Below are 20,777 nucleotides of genomic sequence, written 5' to 3'. Positions count from 1 at the left end.
GCTGCTACTGGTAAAGGCTCCGTCTGACTGGCTCTGCTTCATCCTTCTATCCTGCTACCCCCTGTTCAGGCCTTGTCCCGGCCATTGAATTCCAACAGTATTCCACTAGTATTGTGACTAACTAAATATCTAATGTAATGACACAGGAAAGCCGAGAGTACAGCAATAACACTGCAAAAATACTGCATACAAGGGCTGCTGGGGAGTTTCTTATATAGTAAGGGGCAGGCAACTTTCCTATTGGTTGCTAGCAATGTTGCTAAGCTCAGACAAAGACATTGCAGCCTTCTCATTGGCGCACAAGCAAGAAGGGAGGTTACTAATAAAAACAAATCTAGAATGTTAAAAATTGCAAATATATATCAGTATATTTTAAATATTCACAAATTCTCGAAGTGCCGATATTAATGATTAATATTCGCTATTCGAATATTCACACCCAACATTACTTATGACCTCCCTTGAGAAGCTTAATTATTTTCCTAGGTAGAAATAACCCTAGAGTAGAGGAGCTGATTTACTAAACTTGTTAATATCTTTTCTTATAAGGCAGAGTAAGAGGCTAATGAACTGGTCCTTACATGTTCTGGAGGATAGGACCTAATACTGAACCATAGGACGTCCCACCAATATCAATATACTGTAGTCCAATCTGACTGTATTCTCAGACTCCCCAAATTCTAATGAATGAGTCTGATACAAAAAAAAGCCCTCAGAGAATGTGCTACCCTAGATAATTAGGTTAAAGGGGTATTCTGATCTCAGACTATGGGGGCATATCTATAGGATATGCCCCCATTGTCTGATAGGTGTGGTTCCCACCTCTGTGACCTGCACCACCTGCATTGACAACGGATCCTTGAAAATTGTGGAGGGCACACTGCGCATGCACCGAAAATTTCTGTTGGCCCGATAGAACTGAATGGGAGCGATGGCCACGCAAGCGTTGTGCGCTCCCATTGACTTCTATGGGGAGAGTGCTTGGTGGTGGCTGTACCCCGCCACCACCTTCCCCGCTCTGTTCTTGGTGTGGACCCACGCCTATCAGACAATGGGGGCATATCCTAGCGATATTCCCCTATTGTTGGAGATAGGAATACATCTTTAACGTTCAACAACCAAAATTTTACACACGTTCTAAAATCAAATCTTTTTAGGTTGGCCTATTAAACTCCTTAAAGAGAATCTGTCAACAGATGTGTGCTCATGAAAGTAGCTGACCTGTTGCATGTGTGCTTGGCAGCTGAAGACATCTGTGTTGGCCCCATGTTCATACAGTCATGATCAAAAGTTTAAGACCACTTGAAAAATGGCAAACAATCATATTTAGCATGGCTGGATCTTAACAAGGTTCCAAGTAGAGATTCATCATGCAACAAGAAGAAATGGGAGTGAGACAAAAAAAATTTGAGCATTCAATTTAATAAAAACAACTAATAAACTGAAACAGGCTGTTTTTCAGCTGATCTAAATTTTAGGACCACATGCCTTTAAAAGGCCAAATCTGTATAAAGATGTGGATTCATTGTCATTTTCTGTCAGGTAGTCACACGCTGTGATGGCAAAGGCAAAAAAACTCTCCCTTTTTGAATGTGGTCCGGTTGTTGAACTGCATAAGCAGGGTCTCTCACAGCGCGCCATCGCTGCTGAGGTGGGACACAGTCATTTGGAATTTCTTAAATGATCCTGAGGGTTATGGAACAAAAAAGTCAAGTGGAAGACCCAAAAAAATGTAATCAACACTGAGCCGGAGGATCCAATTGGCTGTCCATCAATTGGCTGTCCATCAAGACTGACTGCAGCCCCATAACCATCAGACGGCATCTGAGACTGGAGGGCTTCAAAAACAAAAAAACGTCTTCAAAGATCTCGTCTCCTTGAATGCCACGTAACTGCTCATTTGGACTTTGCAAGAGAGCACCAAACATGGGACATTCAAAGGTGGAAGAAAGTTTTATTCTCTGATGATAAAAAATGTAACCTTGATGGTCCTGATGGTTTTCAATGTTACTGGCATGACAAGCAGATCCCACCTGAGATGTTTTCTAAGCGCCACAGTGGAGGGGGCGCCATAATGGTCTGGGGTGCTTTTTCCTTCAGTGGAACAATGGAGCTTCAGGAAGTGCAGGGGCGTCAAACGGCGGCTGGCTATGTCCAGATGTTGCAGAGAGCATTCCTCATGACTGAGGGCCCTCGTCTGTGTGGTAACGACTGGGTTTTTTAACAGGACAACGCTACAGTACACAATGCCTGCAGGACAAGGGACTTCTTCCAGGAGAATAACATCCCTCTTTTGGCCCATCCTGCGTGTTCTCCTGATCTAAATCCAATTGAGAACCTTTGGGTATGGATGGCAAGGGAAGTTTACAAAAATGGACAATAGTTTTTTTTTTTGGAGGTGTGGTCCTAAAATTTCAGTTTATTCTTGTTTTCATTAAATTGAATGCTCAAAAAATGTTTTGTCTCACTCCCATTTCTTCTTGTTGCATGTTGAAGCTCTACTTGGAACCTTGTTAAGATCCAGCCATGCTAAATATGATTGTTTGCCATTTTTCAAGTGGTCTTAAACTTTTAATCAGGACTGTATTTGACCAAATTGCTGGGAAAAATGATGTTTTATTACATTCAAATGAGCCTCTAAGAGTAACGGGGGCATTGTTGTTACTTCTACAGGCTCTGCTCTCTCTGCAACTGCTGAGCCCTCTGCACTTTGATTGACTTGGCTAGATGTGGTGATGGTTTCACTGCCTGGTCCTGTCAACCAAAGTGCAGAGGGCGTGGCAGTTACAGAGAGAGCAGAGCCTCTAGGTGTAATTGCAACATCCCTGATGTGGACAAGAAAAGGCATTCCAATATAACACTGGTCCTGTGCGTTCCACAAAATGCGGAATTGCAGCCTTGGTCCATTCACTGCAATTAGGACATATAAATGATGAAAGTGATGTCACTGGCCTAGGAAGAGGCTGCAGCACTCACCAGAGCACCATGGCCTTGTCAAACAGTTAAACGACATGGGTGCTGGAAGTCAGACCTCCATCGATCAATATTAGTAACATAATAACATAGTAACATAGTATATAAGGCCTAAAAAAGACATTTGTTCTTCCAGTTTGGTCTGTCTTACTGCAAGTTGATCCAGAGGAAGGCAAAAAAATAAAAACTGTGAGGTACCAGCCAATTTTCCCCACTTAAGGGAGAAAAAATTCCTTCCCAACTCCAATCAGGCAATCAGAATAACTCCCTGGATCAACGACCCCTCTCTAGTAGCTATAGCCTGTAATATTATTACACTCCAAAAATTCATCCAGGCCCCTCTTGAATTATTTTATTGTACTCACCATCACCACCTCCTCAGGCAGAGAGTTCCATAATCTCACTGCTCTTACCGTAAAGAATCCTCTTCTATGTTTGTGTACAAACCTTCTTTCCTCCAGGTGCAGAGGATGTCCCCTCGTCACAGTCACAGTCCTGGGGATAAACAGATGATGGGATAGATCTCTGTACTGACCCCTGATATATTTATACATAGTAATTAGATCTCCCCGCAGTCGTCTTTTTTCTAAAGTGAATAAACCTAATGTTGATAATCTTTCAGAGTACTGTAGTTGCCCCATTCCAGTTATTACTTTAGTTGCCCTCCTCTGGACCTTCTCCAGCTCTGCTATATCTGCCCTGTTCACAGGAGCCCAGAACTGTACACAGTACTCCTTGTGTACAGGGACAGGACTCATCTCAGGTTAATTTGCATTTGTATCAAATCGTTTTTTGGGCACAATAAAAGCACACAGAGCTTTGGGGACTGGGTATTGCAGACGTGCTAGCGGCCATCTAGCAACCCATGTCCTCAGCTCTATACACAAAATCCCGGTGACAGGTTCCCTTTAAGTCGCTGTTGTACTTCTTCCTGGGTCAGACAGGTTTTTCAGTGCTTCCTCACTACCCTCCTGTTTTAGTGATTTAATTGCTTTCTTTACAGTTCTATTTATCCACATTGGTTTCTTATTGTTTCTTAACCCTTTATTACTATAAGGTATGTACCTCTCACAATTAGATTTCAGTATGTTTTAAAAAAAAATCCCATTTTGTGGCGATATCTTTATTTTTGTGGACTTTGTCACAGTTATTTAGGCCTATGGCCTATCTTAGTTGGCTAAATTTAGCTTTTTTGAAGTTTGGTATTTTTGTTCCTCCCTATAGAAATGCTCGTTTAAGGGATAATTGGAAGGTTATTACTTTATGGTCACTATTTCCCTGGTGTCCCCCGACCTGCAAATCTGTTGTTCTGTCAGGTCTATTGGTTAATACTACGGCACTCAATATTGGATTATGAAAAATAGTTCATTTATTAATTGTCCATCCCAGGTAGGATCTTTTTTAATGCAAATGGCCAACAATATCGTTTCGGTCCAGCAGGACCTTGTTCACGGCCTGAAATAGGTACATCATAATTTAGTGTTTTGGTACATCATAAGTAAGGACATATTACATAGCATGGATGGGCAATATATAAATCTAGTAAATTAACAAAATATCCAGATAGAATATCCAGATAAAAGTACAAATATCAAGAGATCGTAACACATTATTACATTATTCCAGCTGTCATCCCCAGAATACCAAACATTCTTTACCACGATCTCAATTCACACGAGTAACTAGAATAGTAGCAGACCCTTCTCTTCGCGAACAACGCCTCAAAGAAATGGCTAGTAAATTTACTGATAGGGGCTACCCCACCAAGTTACTGCAAGAAGAGCTTAGTCTAGCGCAACAGATTCCTCAACGTTCCAATACAGTGTCACCCTCTGCACGTATTCCCTTTGTTACCACATACCATCCCTTTGTAACAAAAATTCAAAACATAATTAAAAAACACTGGTCCATACTTACACGATCATATCCCAAAGTGTCCGAATTCAGAAACCCGATTCGGATGTGCTACAAACGTCCAACCAATCTTAAAGATCAGCTAGTACACGCTGATATTGGCCCCTCCAAACCACAATTGAGACAAACCACTTTGGCTCCCCGTAAGACAGGTAGCTACCCATGCCTCCATTGCGCCCAGTGTACTAATGTTATCAAGGGAAATAGGATTGTACATCCCCACTCAGGCAAAATCTATCAAGCAAGAGACTTCTACACATGTAACTCATCTTTTGTGGTATACCTCATCAAATGTCCATGTGGTTTGGCCTATGTGGGCGAAACCACACAGTGTGTACGCGATCGTATATCAAAACACAAATCTGACATCCGATGTAACAGAACCGAGCTTCCGGTTCCACACCACTTCCTATCCAATAATCATCAAATCAATCAGCTAAAATTCCAGATTCTAGAACATGTGCCGCAAACTAGAAGAGGTGGTAACCGGATTACACGTCTAAAGGAACGCGAGGCTTTTTGGATCTTTGAGTTAAAAACTCTTTCCCCTTATGGAATGAACAGGGACTTTGATTTTCGTATTTGATTTTTCGTCACCTTTAATAAACTGGGACCATTCTCCTCACATTTTTTACCTCCACAGGTTGAAATCATTTGTCAAATTTCATCATTATTTGTTGACAGTACTGTAGTGCTATATGTAATAGAAATATATCTAAATGCATGTACTAACTCTTCTCTTTCTCCTATCTTCACAGACAAAATGACCTTTATAGTCGCACCCTACAGGTAGTATACCATCATATACATAGAGTCAATACTAGTAGTAGTAGCGGTTTTCCTTTACAGGTTTTCATTACAGACCCCTATATATAGTACATAAATTACCTAGTCTAAATACAATATAATATATATGATATATTGAGTCTTAATCGAGCTTTACATCCATCCCATAATGCGGCCTTTGTTTAAAATAATGTATAGCGCCTGCGCATTATACTCCGACCCCCCGACACTCTATGTCCGATACTAAGTCATAACACGCATGCGCGAGTGACGTAACAGTCCTCGCGAGACTACGGCATTCACCAAAGGGCCGGCGCATGCGCAGAACCATCCGGGCTCGCCATATAAACCCGGAAGTCGCGCTTCCACCACGAGTCCTCCCGATGCCTCCAGATCAGCTGCAGTAAGGTTTGTTTTACAGCGCTTCATACTGCCATTCTTAGAGCTTGTGCCTGCTCCGATACTATTGCGCATTATTTATTATCGCCTCAGCTACTCAGTACTCATAACCTTAACACCCTACCCCCTATAGGTCTGCTAAATTGCTAAATTATACTACTATTTTAGGCATAATATGAATATAACTTCTATTTTCCAGCTTCTTACCCCTTGTATTTCCTACTCTGTCAACATGACTCATCACTCAGCTATTTTGATTGTATTTTTTCAAATCACTCCTTATTTTAGATAGTGCCAGAACACTATATTGAGATGATATGTATTAAGGCTGATTTCAGCCTGTGTTTGTGGGCGGGGCGTAGCTCCCTATATATTCCCTCCAATACCTTCCCACAGGCGGTGTGTCTCACTTACTTTGTAGGAAGAGCACATCTAGCCGGCCTCCAAGTTCACTTGTGTCTGGTGCGTCTTGCTGTTCGGTGTACGTCCGGAGAGAAGTTCCTTCTCATCAAGTAAGTCCTGCTAACTTCGCATCGGCGCGGCCGGCAGCTGCGCTCTCTCATTCCGGCTTGCGGTCCACGGTGGAACGCATCGGCTTCCGCTGTCTCCCCAGCCACTTCCTGCTGAGCGCAGATCGGGCCGCTCGCTTACCCACCGGAGACGCCTGAAACTCGCCTCGCACAGCGTGAGCATAGCAGTGAGTCAGGAACAGGTGGCGCGCGCCTCACTGCCTCACTGCTGAACCTTTCCTCAACCACTTGCCAGACGCAGAGATCGGGTCACTCCCATCACGGCTGGCAAGGGCTGGCATCAGGCGTCTCAGCTGGTCCAGTCTACTGGCATCCTTAATGTACCTGGACAGTACAGGATTAGGCCATTCCTTGTATGTTACCTGGATCGTCCAGGCCACGTTATGTGTAATTATGTTACCTGGATCGTCCAGGCCCGGTTCAATGTTGTAGGTCACCTGGATCGTCCAGGCCATGGTCTATTGCTGTCGGTTACCTGGTTCGTCCAGGATTGGGCCATTGTTGTATGTTACCTGGATCGTCCAGGCCCGGTTCAATGTTGTATGTCACCTGGATCGTCCAGGCCATGGTCTGTTGCTATCGGTTACCTGGTTCGTCCAGGATTGGGCCATTGTTGTATGTTACCTGGATCGTCCAGGCCCCGTTATGTGTAAATACGTTACCTGGATCGTCCAGGCCCGGTTCAATGTTGTATGTCACCTGGATCGTCCAGGATTAGGCCATCGTCTGTACGTCTCCTGGATCGTCCAGGCTCAGTGCAATGCGGTACGTCACCGGACCGTCCAGGCCATGGCCTATTGCCATCGGTTGCCTGGATCGTCCGGGATTAGGCCATTGTCTGTACGTCACCTGGATCGTCCAGGCCCAGTGCGAGGTGGTACGTCACCTGGATTGGCCAGGCCATGGCCTATTGCTATCGGTTACCTGGATCATCCAGGATTAGGCCATTGTTGTATGTCACCTGGATCGTCCAGGCCCTGTCATGTGTAAATACGTTACCTGGATCGTCCAGGCCCGGTTCAATGTTGTATGTCACCTGGATCGTCCAGGATTAGGCCATCGTCTGTACGTCACCGGGATCGTCCAGGCCCAGTGCGATGTGGTACGTCACCTGGATCGTCCAGACCATGGCCTATTGCTATCGGTTACCTGGATCGTCCAGGATCAGGCCATTGTTGTATGTCACCTGGATCGTCCAGGCCCTGTCATGTGTAAATACGTTACCTGGATCGTCCAGGCCCGGTTCAATATTGTATGTCACCTGGATCATCCAGGTTCAGGCCATTGTCAGTACGTCACCTGGATCGTCCAGGCCATGGCCTATCGCTATCAATTGCCTGGATCGTCCAGCCCCAAGCAATTGTTGTATGTTACCGGAATCATCCAGGCGCCCATCACGTGTGGCACGTTTCCTGGATCGTCCAGGCCCCAGTTCATTGTCGCCCGGCACATGGACCGCCAGACCAGTCCATGGCACAGGTCTCGGGACCATTCAGGTTCGTTCAACGTGGTGTCACCTATATCGTTCAGTCTGGATCTGGCGTTCCTTGTTAACTAGTTCGTCCGGCCAAGATCGGCATGGTTACGTGGATCGTTAAGGTTCAGCTGTCTGATGGCAGGTCACGTCATTTTGTCCTTCTTGAGTTCCTAGGTCGTACCAGGCGTTGGGCAACATCCAGCTCCTTCAAGTTAGCCATTGCGGCTCCCATCTCATGTCACATCGGGGCTACCATACCCCGTCCGAGTCTGTCAAGGCCGGGCACGAGCCTTCCGGTCGTTCGTAGGGGTCTCGCGGTCCCCACTCTTCTCACAGCCACGTTTATTCAGTTTACAAAAATTTTCCCTCAGATTCCTAGGAGTGTCTCCAGCCGTCATAAAATCCAAAGTAGGCAAAAGTTCTGCAAGGTAAGATACACGCAACAAGATCCTAGCATTGGTAGGTTCTGTTCTTGTTTATTTCAGTCCATGTTTTCCTCACCTAGCTCTTATTGTTGACCTTTCTATCCGCGGCAATCCAGATCAATTCATTCTTCACAAGTTCGGTTCAGCCAAAGCGGATCCAAGATGTCCCAGTTGTCTGGTACAGAAGACAATGTGTCTTCCTTAGGCTCAGTAGTCTCAGGTCGCAGCAGCAACAGATCTCTCCGCAACTGGACCATTCCAAAGCTAATTGCTGAGCTAAACAGGAAAGGGATCCGGTATCCATCATCAGCCAGGAAAGCGGAACTTTATAGGATCCTGATGTCTGAGGCTGGGTCCTCCGAGGAACAATCTTCCTTGTCATCTATACAGCTGTCGCTTTCCCAGCTCCAAGCTTCCATCAACGGGTTAGTCAACTCAGTCTCGGACATCCAGTCCAGAGTTGAGGTCCTGGAAGTCCAGCCTTCAACGTCCGGCCAAAGCCAGGCCACCGTATCAACTCCGGCCGCCCTACAGTCTCTCCAAGGTATTAATATTCCTACCCCCCAAATTGTCCCATCCCACTTCCTACCAGAAAGTCTCAAAAAAGATATAGTGGCAGGCAAGGACATAAACCTAGCTTCCATCCTCATTGCATCCCATGATGTTGCAGAGAACCGCGTGATCAACTGTGGGGACGTATCAATAGTCATGAAAGCCAAAGATGCACGTCTCAGTAGGAAGCTGTCCATCCCGGAATTTGTCCTGGCCTTCAGTGTTTATAGGGATGTGGTCTGCTCAGCCCAGCCTGACAGAAGGGAGGAATTGGATAGATACCTTTACCGGGTCACCGACCTGGGCCAGAAATATGGTGGATCAGCATTCTACGATTATCACCGGTCCTTCTCCGCCAAAGCAGCAGCAGCGCTCTCCCAGTTCCAGTTTGTCACCAATTGGGCGGAGATGGATACTGAGCTATTCTGCCGGCACTTCGCGGGGCTCAGGGCCCCCACCTGCTCAAACTGCCAGTCTATATTTCATACAACGGATTGGTGCCCAAACTACAGTCTTAACACGCCACAAGGTCCATGGCCCGGCCCCTCCGGCAGTCAGGGCAATTCCAGTTCAGTGGACAAATTAGGCCGGCCCATAGTTTACCTCGGCAAAAGCCAGTTGTGCAACAACTTTAATCTGGGGAGCTGTGCCTTCAACGCATGTCGGGCTTTGCACATCTGCTCGTTGTGTTTCAGAGCTCATCCTCGCTCCTCGTGCCCTAGGAAAACCTCACAACAACCATGACTAACCGACATCAATGTCGAACTACTGTCGATTCTCCTAGCCGACCACCCTGATCGAGCATTCACTGAATCCCTGATATCCGGTTTCCGCCAAGGGTTTCACACAGGGTTAATTTCTCTTCCCCAAAGTAACTGGGAGGGTCCTAACCTAATGTCAGCCAGTCAGGATCCAGAGGCAGTTAACACATTGATCCTAGCAGAGGTCGCCAAAGGTTTCTTGCTAGGCCCCTTCTCCGACGTTCCCTTTCAACACTGGCGCATCAATCCCATCGGTATTGTATCAAAACAGTCATCTAATAAAAAACGTCTGATCTATGATTTGTCTGCTCCACATGCTTCGTCCACTCCTAGCCTGAATTCTCTGATCCCTTCAGACGAATTCTCAATGAGATACTCTTCCATTGATCAAGCAATCCAGCTCATTTTGCTCTCAGGCAAGGGTTCTTGGCTCACCAAAGCGGATATAGCTGACGCCTTTAAGCTACTGCCCATTCAGCCACAGCTCTGGGGTTTTTATGGCATCAGATGGTCCAATAAGTTTTATTTTGCCAACCGTCTCACGTTCGGTTGCAAAAGCAGTCCTTGGCTTTTTGATCAGCTAGCTCAAGCTCTTCACTGGATATTGGTTCACCACGGGGGTTTGCCAATGGTCATCCATTACTTGGATGACTTCTTGATTATTGAGAAACAGCGTCCCCTCCCAACCGCATTAAACACTCTGAAGGAGTTATTTAGTCAGTTACAGGTCCCGTTAGCTCAGAACAAAACAGAAGGGCCAGCTCCACAAGTCACCTTTCTGGGCATTATCTTGGACACAGTCCGCATGGAGGCCAGGCTCCCTTCTGAGAAATTAATCAAGATTCGGTCAGCCATGAATAGAGCGGTGCTAAGCAACTCCATCACCAAAACCGAACTCCAGTCTCTTTTAGGGATGCTTAATTTTGCGACCAGGGTCATGCCGCAAGGGAAAGCATTCATGTCAAGGATGCTGCAACTCCTCCCCGAAGCTCAGGATCAGGACAGCTCCATTTTTTTTAGATAGTCACGCCAGAGCAGATCTATCCATGTGGAATTCCTTTTTGTCAAACTGGAACGGCATTTCTTTATTCATCCCTCCCCGAACCTCACGCTCGCCCATCATTTTTTCGGACGCAGCAGGGTCAGTTGGGTTCGCTGCTATCTTTGGCAATCATTGGTTCGCGGGCAGATGGCCCCCAGAAATAAGATCCGATATAGAAGCATTAAAATCATCCCCCCTCATTGAACTATATCCCATAGTGGCAGCGGCCCAAGTTTGGGGTGACCAGTGGGCCAATTCCTCCGTCCTTTTTGTCACGGATAGCCAGGCGTTAGTCGACATCCTGGACAAACAAAGGGCTAAGTCTCCAAAAATCATGTCACTGTTACGCAGGTTAGTTTGGCTGTCCCTTTCCTTCAACTTTCGTTTTTCAGGGGAACATATTCAGGGGCTTAGTAACACAGCAGCAGATGCACTGTCTAGATCAAAATTTTCGTTTTTTTTTTCAGGAGATGCCCGACGCAGATCCCACGGGTGCTTCAATCCCATCGCACAACACTCTAACGATGGACTAGAGTCACTCATCTCGACAGCGAAAAGCCTCATAAACCAGTCGCTAGCCCCAAACACGGCCAGGAATTATAGAGCCGGATTGAAAGCCTTCGACAGGTTCAGACGCCTTCACCCCCAGGGCGCCCATGACGAAACGTTGTACTTACTGGCGTTCATAGCTTTCTGTCATTCCCAACTCAATCTCTCACATAGTTCCATCAAGTTATATCTAGCAGGCCTTCAACACCACTTCATGCTCAGTAATCCGGGTCGTTCCTCCATATTTTCGAACCAGGCCATCAAGGCGGCCCTCAGGGGAATCCAAAAAACCGTCAAACAAACTCCCCCCCGCAGACAACCGGTGTCTCCCGAGCTATTCAGGGATCTGTCCTCTGCGTTAGATGGTCATCCTTTTGGGCCCTTTTCCAGCATGATAATACAAGCGGACATGTTTTTAAGCTTCTATGGCTTTCTCCGGCCAGGGGAATTTACCGGCAGCCCTCCGGGGCAAGGCTGCCTCCGCAAAGACCAGTTGGCGTGGCACAACGACCATTTCATACTCAGCCTACCTCTAACCAAAACAAACCAGACAGGGCCACCCTCGGAGGTTAAATATTTCCCCACTCATAGTAAATGGTGCCCAGTCCGTATCCTAAATAAACTGCTGTCACAGTTACAGTCAACTCCTCCTAAAAGTCCTCTCCTCCCCTTTAATGGCAAGCCCCTCTCATCCGTCCAATTCACGTCCCACATACGTTCCCTAGCGGCAGGCCTCGGATATGATCCAAGTACCATCTCGGGTCATTCGTTCCGTATAGGGGCGGCTTCATCTGCGTCACAACACCAGGTCCCTGCCCATGTCATCCGTTCCATGGGGCGTTGGCGGTCATCATGCTTCAACAGATATATTCCGAACCCACACAGGGAGATATCTCAGGCTTTTCAGTCATTGGCGTTATAGTACATAAACTGGAAGCATACGAATAAACAGGTTCTCACCAATGGAGTGTACTTGTCTTTTTGCCCTCTTCAGGCCTACCCACGCACATGGCTCCCGGCACAACTCAGCCATAGGTCAGGTTTGGCATGCCTTACCCACGTCTAGTACGTTTTAGCCCTGCCCATAAGTATTAAGGCTGATTTCAGCCTGTGTTTGTGGGCGGGGCGTAGCTCCCTATATATTCCCTCCAATACCTTCCCACAGGCGGTGTGTCTCACTTACCCCACCCACCCTCCCTTTTTTCACACACTCCAACAGGGTACGCCCTCTTCAGGCCTACCCACGCACATGGCTCCCGGCACAACTCAGCCATAGGTCAGGTTTGGCATGCCTTACCCACGTCTAGTACGTTTTAGCCCTGCCCATAAATTATATTATTTTGACAGAGCTGACATATATTTTTTTGACAAAATTTGCTTAATTACGTTATTGACTTGACTATATTACATTATCTCGTTAGTCCTCTGGCACTATCTTTATCCTGTGATTATACCCTTTACGTGAATATATCCTTTACGTGAAGTTACTATTTACATGATTGTGGTCTTCCATTTGTTCCAGTTACAATATGAAGATAATGATTTTGGAATTACGTATCAACCTTATTTTGCCGATGGTCTTCTCATCTGCTCCATATACGACACCGTAGTCCATATATTTATGTATATGTTCGACATCTCTTGATATTTGTACTTTTATCTGGATATTCTATCTGGATATTTTGTTAATTTACTAGATTTATATATTGCCCATCCATGCTATGTAATATGTCCTTACTTATGATGTACCAAAACACTAAATTATGATGTACCTATTTCAGGCCGTGAACAAGGTCCTGCTGGACCGAAACGATATTGTTGGCCATTTGCATTAAAAAAGATCCTACCTGGGATGGACAATTAATAAATGAACTATTTTTCATAATCCAATATTGAGTGCCGTGGTTTCTACATATTTTGATTGACCCTTTCCACTGAGCACCAACAGCGACACATAAGGAGTGCCATCCACTATAATTTCTCATATTGGTTAATACTAAGTCTAGTATGGCTGTCCCTCTAATCGGGTCCTGAACCATTTGGGAGAGGTAATTGTCTTTGGTTATTGCCAAGAACCTGTTTCCTTTATGAGATATACAGGTTTCAGTTTCCCAGTCTATATCTGGGTAGTTGAAGTCCCCCATAATAACCACCTCATTATGATTTGTCGCCTCATCGATCTTGTTTAGTAGTAGATTTTCTGTGGACTCTGGTATATTAGGTGGTTTATAGTAAACTCCTATTAGTAATTTATTATTGTTTTTAGCGCCATGTATCTCTACCCACAGTGACTCCACATGTTCATGTCCCTCACTTATATCTTTCCTGAATGTGGGCTTTAGACAAGACTTTACATAAAGGCAGACCCCTCCCCCTCTCCGGTTTTGACGATCCTTTCTAAACTGACTTTAACCCTGTACATTAACTGCCCAGTCATAGCTATCATCCAGCCATGTCTCAGTTATTCCCACTATGTCATAGTCCTCCTCACACATCACTAATTCCAGTTCACCAGTTTTATTAGTCAGGCTTCTAGCATTAGTATACATACAATTAAGGCTACTTTCACACTAGCGTTCAGAGCGGATCCGTCTTGAAAGTCAATGGGGGACGGATCCGTTTGAAGATTGAGCCATATTGTGTCATCTTCAAACGGATCCGTCCCCATTGACTTACATTGTAAGTCTGGACGGATCCGTTTGCCTCCGCACGGCCAGGCGGACACCCGAACGCTGCAAGCAGCGTTCAGGTGTCCGCTTGCTGAGCGGAGCGGAGGCTGAACGCTGCCAGACTGATGCATTCTGAGCGGATCCGCATCCACTCAGAATGCATTAGGGCAGTACGGATGCGTTCGGGGCCGCTTGTGAACCCCTTCAAACGGAGCTCACAAGCGGAGCCCCGAACACTAGTGTGAAAGTAGCCTAAGAGGTTTATGTATATTTCTTACCCTGCACCTTTCCTTCTGAACTGTTCTAGTCCCTCCTTCCATTCCTCCCCCAGTCCCACTACCTTGCCCCCGGTCTCTATCTGCTCTATCTTCCCATCCTATTAAGTAATTACTCTCCCTCCCAGTCCCAGTCCCTAGTTTAAACACTCCTCCAACCTTCTAGCCATCTTCTCCCCCAACACAGCTGCCCCTTTCCCATTGAGGTGCAGCCCGTCCCTACGATAGAGCCTGTAGCTGACAGAGAAGTCGGCCCAGTTCTCCAGGAACCCAAACCCCTCCTTCCTACACCAGTTCTTGAGCCACTTGTTAACCTCCCTAATCTCCCGCTGCCTTTCTTGTGTGGCTCGTGGTACAGGTAGTATTTTGGAAAACACTACCTTTGTGGTCCTTGCCCTAAGGCGTTCCGCGGCCGAGAGCAGTCCGTGGTAACACGGCCTGGATTCCTGTTCAGAGCTGGAGCGCACAGCGTCATTGGTTGCTATGACGCCGTGCGCTACATGCAGCCGCTGCTGTACAGTAATCCCACTTTCTAACTATTACCCAGCTAGCTACCTCACTTTCCTCAGCCTCCTCGCTACCCCCCCCCCCCCCATCTACCCCATAGAGTGCTTGCTCAGTGAGCAGCAAACTCTTCCAAATTATCAACCGGGCCCTGCTCACTGTAGTAATCAAATAGGCAATATTTAACTGTAAATTAATTCATCCAGGCTGTACTACAGTACTTACTATTAACTTCCATAGCAGGCAGGAGGCCGGGCTTGCGGGCGGGATCCGGTATGTAACTCACTACGTCACGCGCCTGCTCTGCCCACTTTATGAATGAAACAGGCAGCGCAGGCGCGTGACGTAGTGAGTTACGCTGCCGGCTCCCGCCTGCTCGCCCGGCCTCCTGCCTGCTATGGAAGTTAGTAGTAATTGCCGTACTACAGCCTGGATGAATGAATTTACAGTTTAACGTTGCCTATATGATTACTACAGTGAGCGGGGCCCGGTGTAGTAGAATACAGTGACTGCATGGGGCCCCGCTACCATTACAAAACAAGATGCAGACCCCCACCCCCTGTATTGGGGGTCATTCAGTACATAGGGACACTGTTATGGGGGGATCTGTGGATGACACATAGCATAAGATGTAATGTGTCATCCACAGATCCCCCCCCCCATAGCAGTGTCATGCCATCCCCAGATGCCCCCATAACAGTGTCATCCACAAATGCCCCCATAGCAGTGCCATCCACAGACCCCCATAACAGTGTGTCATCCACAGATCCCCCATAATAGTGTCATCCACAGACCACCATTAGTTCAAAATCCACCAAAAGCACACATTTTGGTTAGAATTTTTTTTCTTATTTTCCTCCTCAAAAACCTAGGTGCGTCTTATGGGCGAAAAATACGGTATTGATGACCTGTTGTGAGGTTAGGCCGTCAATACTGAACTCCTGGAAAACCCATTTAAATTTTGTCTTGATTTTCACTGTAATAAACATCTAAACAATTCACTGATACTAACTGGTCTGGGGTATACGTTCCACCTATCAAAAATTATATCACTGTTAATCGGAACGCTATAATAGCTGCTAAAACTAATACTTTATTGTTTCACTAATAAACATCTAGAATCTAAGAGAACACATTTGGGAACTTAGCCCATTCAAGACCCAGTTTCTTCATTTAAATTTTTTACTCCCAGCCATGTCTGAGTAATAACGTTTTTATTTTTCCATTCACATAGCCATATGAGGGTTTGTTTATGTGGGACAAGTTGCATTTTCTAATGCCACCATTTTATATTACATACCGTATAGTGGGAAGCTGTAAAAAAAATTCTAAATGGGATAGAATTGGAAAAAACGAAATTGTCATAGTTTTATGGGTTTCATTTTTACAGTGTCTTATGTAGAAAAACTGACCTGTTACCTTCATTGTATTTCTTGTTTTAATTTTTAAAAAGAATAAAAACTCTGAACGAAAACAGAGTTTTTTTCTTTGCATCTCCATATTTTGACCCCCATAACTGTTTTTATATTTCCATCTATTGAGCTGTGAAAGGGCAAATTTTTCGGGGGCAATCAGTATTTTTTATTGATACCATTTTGGAGTGTGTATGACTTTTTTTTAATTGACATTTTATTTGTATGGCAAATTGACTTTTTTTTTTTTTTTTTTTTACATTACAACTTTTACAGGTATAAATATTTTTAGATTTCCTCCCCATGTTCCAGTAGCCATACCTTTTTTAATTATCCACTTATACAGCCATATGAGGGCTTAACTTTTGCAGGATAAGTTGTATTTTTTAATGGTGTCATTTAATTTAGCATGTCTTATATTAGAAAACAGGATATTTTTTTTATGTGGGGTTAAAATGAAAAAAAAAAACACATTTTTTTTTTTTTTATATTACGGTGTTCACTGTGCACTAAAAATGACATGCACTCTTATTCTGTGGCTTAATACAATTACATTGATACCAAGTTTTACTACTTTTAAAAAATAAAAACATTTGAAAAATAAAAAATTTCTTAGCATCGACATTTTCTGACTCCATAATTCTTTTATCTTTCCATCCACAGAGCTGAATGGGCTTGTTTTTTTGCTGGACAAAGTTTTGGTTTTATTGGTATAATTTTTATGGTGCATACTAGTGTTGATCGAGCACCAAAGTGCTCGGGTGCTCAAGTAGAACACTTTGGGATGCTCGGGTGCTCTACAGAGGAGGGAGTCAATGGGAAAACCAGAGCATTAAACCAGGCACCCCCTGCTCTGAAGAAGGGAGAGCGTCTGGTTCACAGGAAAAGGTCAGAAATTGATGGAAATTGATGAAAACACCACTGAAATAGTTCGGGAACAGCATGGGGAGGATGTCTCGATGAATCTTGGACTCCCAGGTCGCTGCTGGGAACGATGTTGTCCGAGCAGTACACCACTTTTACAGACTGACAATAATGCACACCAAACCTAAGATTAAATTGATTTTAGAGGAAAAATTGTTAGAAAACATTCTTTCATGTATATTTACTTGTATATAAAGTGCAAGGGCCTCATTTACATTGTGGTACAATTGTTCAGGTAGTGGGACTCCTACACTCATAAAGCCTATGCACTAAGTGAAAGGGCTGACAAAAATTACAAGGAACCGGCACTCCAATACACTCTTATTACACATAAAGGAGGGCATCAAACACTCTTCAAAAATTATGATTGATGGCCTGCTGGTGACCCTCAAAAACATTAGAAGCAAGGGCCTGCTGGTGACCCTCTAAAACATTAGGGGCGAGAGCCTACTGCTGATCTGACCTACTGAAACATTTGGGGTTAGGGTCTGCTGCTGATCTGACCATCTAAAAATGTACGGGTGGGGGTCTGCTGCTGAGCTGAGCTGACCATCAAAAAAATTAGGGGTGAGGGTCTGCTGCTGAGCTGACCCTCTAAAACATTAAGGGGAAAGGGCCTGCTGCTGATCTGACCATCTAAAAAATTTGGGTGGGAGTCTGCTGTTGAGCTGACCATCTAAAACACTAGGGGTGAGGGTCTGCTGCTGATCTGACCTTCTAAAACATTCGGGGTGAAGGTCTGCTGCTGAGCTGACCCTCTAAAACATTAAGGGTGAGGGTCTGTTGCTGATCTAACCATCAAAAACATTAGGGGCGAGCGCCTGCGGCTGATCTGACCATCTAAAAAATTAGGGGTGAGGGTCTGCTGCTGAGCTGACCATCTAAAAAATTAGGGGTGAGGGTCTGCTGCTGAGCTGACCATCTAAAAAATTAGGGGTGAGGGTCTGCTGCTGAGCTGATTCTCTAAAACATTAGGGGCGAGGGTCTGCTGTTGAGCTCACCATCTAAAAAATTTGAGGTGAGGGTCTGCTGCTGATCTGACCATCTAAAAATTTAGGGGTGAGGGTCTGCTGCTGAGCTGAACCTCTAAAACATTAGGGGTGAAGGCTTGCTGCTGATCTGACCATCTAACAAATTGGGGTGAGGGTCTGCTGCTGATCTGACCATCTAAAACATTAGGGGTGTGGGTCTGATGCTGATCTGACCATCTAAAACATTAGGGGTGAGGGTCTGCTGCTGAGTGACCCTCTAAAACATTAGTAGCAAGGGCCTGCTGCTGAGCTGACCTTCTAGGCAGCCTAATAAGCATGTTGATATGATGGAGGAGGAGGACGAGAAAAGGAAGATTGAACCATTTTTGTGGTGGAAGGGGTGCATGGGAATACAGTGTATTTAATACACCATAAAAGCCACATTTAAAGTGCCTTTATGTTCTGCCACTTTCCTCTGGTGCAGTAGAGAAGTCAGGTGCAATCCAGATCTTGATCATTGTGATAAGAGTCAACCTGACAGCATTTTCAGTTGACAGGCGGATGCGCTTATCAGTTATTATGCCCCCAGCAGCACTAAATACCAGCTCTGACAAAACGCTGGCAGCAGGGCAGGCCAGCGCCTCCAAGGCGCAGAGCGCCAGTTTGTGCCATGTGTCCAGCTTGGACACCCAAAAGTTGTAAGGCACAGAGGGATCACGGAGTATGCTGACACGGTCTGCTACATACTCCTTCACCATCTTCCAAAACGTTTCCCTCCTTGTGACACTAGGCCGCGTATCAGGGTGAGGGTGCTGGCGGGGTGTCAAGAAACCGTCACATGCCTTGGAGAGTGTTGCCCTGCCTCTGTTAAAACTTGTGTGTTCCTCTTGTCTCCCCTCATCGGTTGCCCAAGGAACTACGTACTCTGCCGCCAACATTTTTAGCTGGAAATTTTTTGAGCAATTTTTCCACAAGGACCTTCTGGTATTACACCATTTTGCTAGTCCTCTCCACCTCAGGAATGACAGATGAGAAGTTCTCTTTGTAGCGGGGGTCAAGAAAAGTGAACAACCAGTAATCGATGTTGACCAAAATGCATATAAAGCGAGGGTCACAGGAAAGGCAGCATAACATAAAGTCAGCCATGTGTGCCTCTTCCACATGCAAATAGTCCACCTTCATTGTGAGCAGAGAGCGTTTCAGTAGACACAGAAGTGGGATGGTTACGCTGATAATAGCGACATCGCCTCTCACCATCTGTGTCGATTCCTCAAAGTTGCGTAAAACCTCAGAGGTCAGACATCCATGCCCACTCGTCGCTTGTGAAGAGCGGAAGCTGACTGGAAAGATGATGACCATGTTGAAGCTGGTATTCCACAACTGACCTCTGCTGTTCACAAAGCCTGGCCAACATGTAGAACGTGGAGTTCCAGCACGTGCTCACGTTGCACAACAGTCTGTGAGCTGACAATTGCCAGCGCTGCTGTAGCGTTGCCAAACTGACGACAGCTGTAGATAACTTTCGGAAATGGGCACACATGCGGTGCACCTTCACCAGTAGCTCAGGAAAATTGAGGGAGGTTTTGAGAAACCGCTGAACCACTAAGTTGAACACGTGGGCTAGGCATGGTATGTGTGGGAGCTTGCCAAGCTCCAAAGCCGCCACCAAGTTACGGCTATTATTGCTCCCGGCCTCCACAACTTTCACCCAGTGTGCCATCAGGAAAATGTAGCATCCCTGGCCACAAGCACTTGTCCATGTGTCAGTCATTAAGTGGACCTTCCCAATAACTGCGTTGGTCGGGGCACGGGTGATGTTACGGGACACATGCTGATATAAGGCAGAGATGGCACACCGGGAAAAATAGTAGGAGTGGGAACTAAGTAACAACCAACGGCCACCGCCATCAGGCTGCGGAAAACCTTAATATCCACAAGCCTAAATGGCGACATTTCCAGGGCCAGCAATTTGGAAAGGTGCGCATTTAGTGCTATGGCCTGTGGGTGGGTATTTGCTCTTTCATTCAAATGCCTGGGGTATGGACATCTGTACGCTGCGCTGGGACACAGAAATGGATGTGCTAGCTGATGGTACTTGCGAAGGTCCAGGTGGGAGGCATCTGGGCCTGCATCTTGGACAGGGGATTGGCCAGCACATAACACAGAGGAAGAGGAGGCAGTTGTGTGACCCGCAGACACTGATTGTGGACCCAGGCGTTCGGCCACCTATTAGGGTGCTTTGATGCCATGTGGCAGATAATGCTATTGATGGTGAGGTTGATAGTGTTCACGCCCCTGCTCATTTTGGTATGGCACAGGTTGCAAATAACAATTCTATCGTTTCACACTTTCCTAAAAAAAGCGCCAGACTGTGGAACATCTACCCCTTGGCAAGGGAGATTGCCATAAGGGGGTGCTCCGGGGAACAATTGCGGGCCTGTTTGGCATGGCCCACCTTCTCCCTTTTGCCACCCTACTGCATTTTCCAGCCTGTTGCAATATTGCGGATCCCTCCCCCTCTGTACTACTGTCATCACTTGGCTTGCCACCTTCCCAGGTTGGATTAGTGATTTTATCATCCATCACCTCCTCTTCCACTTCCTCACTCTGGTCA

The sequence above is a fragment of the Bufo gargarizans genome, chromosome 7 (genome assembly GCF_014858855.1).
Source record: "Bufo gargarizans isolate SCDJY-AF-19 chromosome 7, ASM1485885v1, whole genome shotgun sequence".
NCBI classification, from domain to species: domain Eukaryota; kingdom Metazoa; phylum Chordata; class Amphibia; order Anura; family Bufonidae; genus Bufo; species Bufo gargarizans.
The sequence above is the reverse complement of the archived record's forward strand: the minus strand, read 5'-3'. Positions refer to the sequence as shown.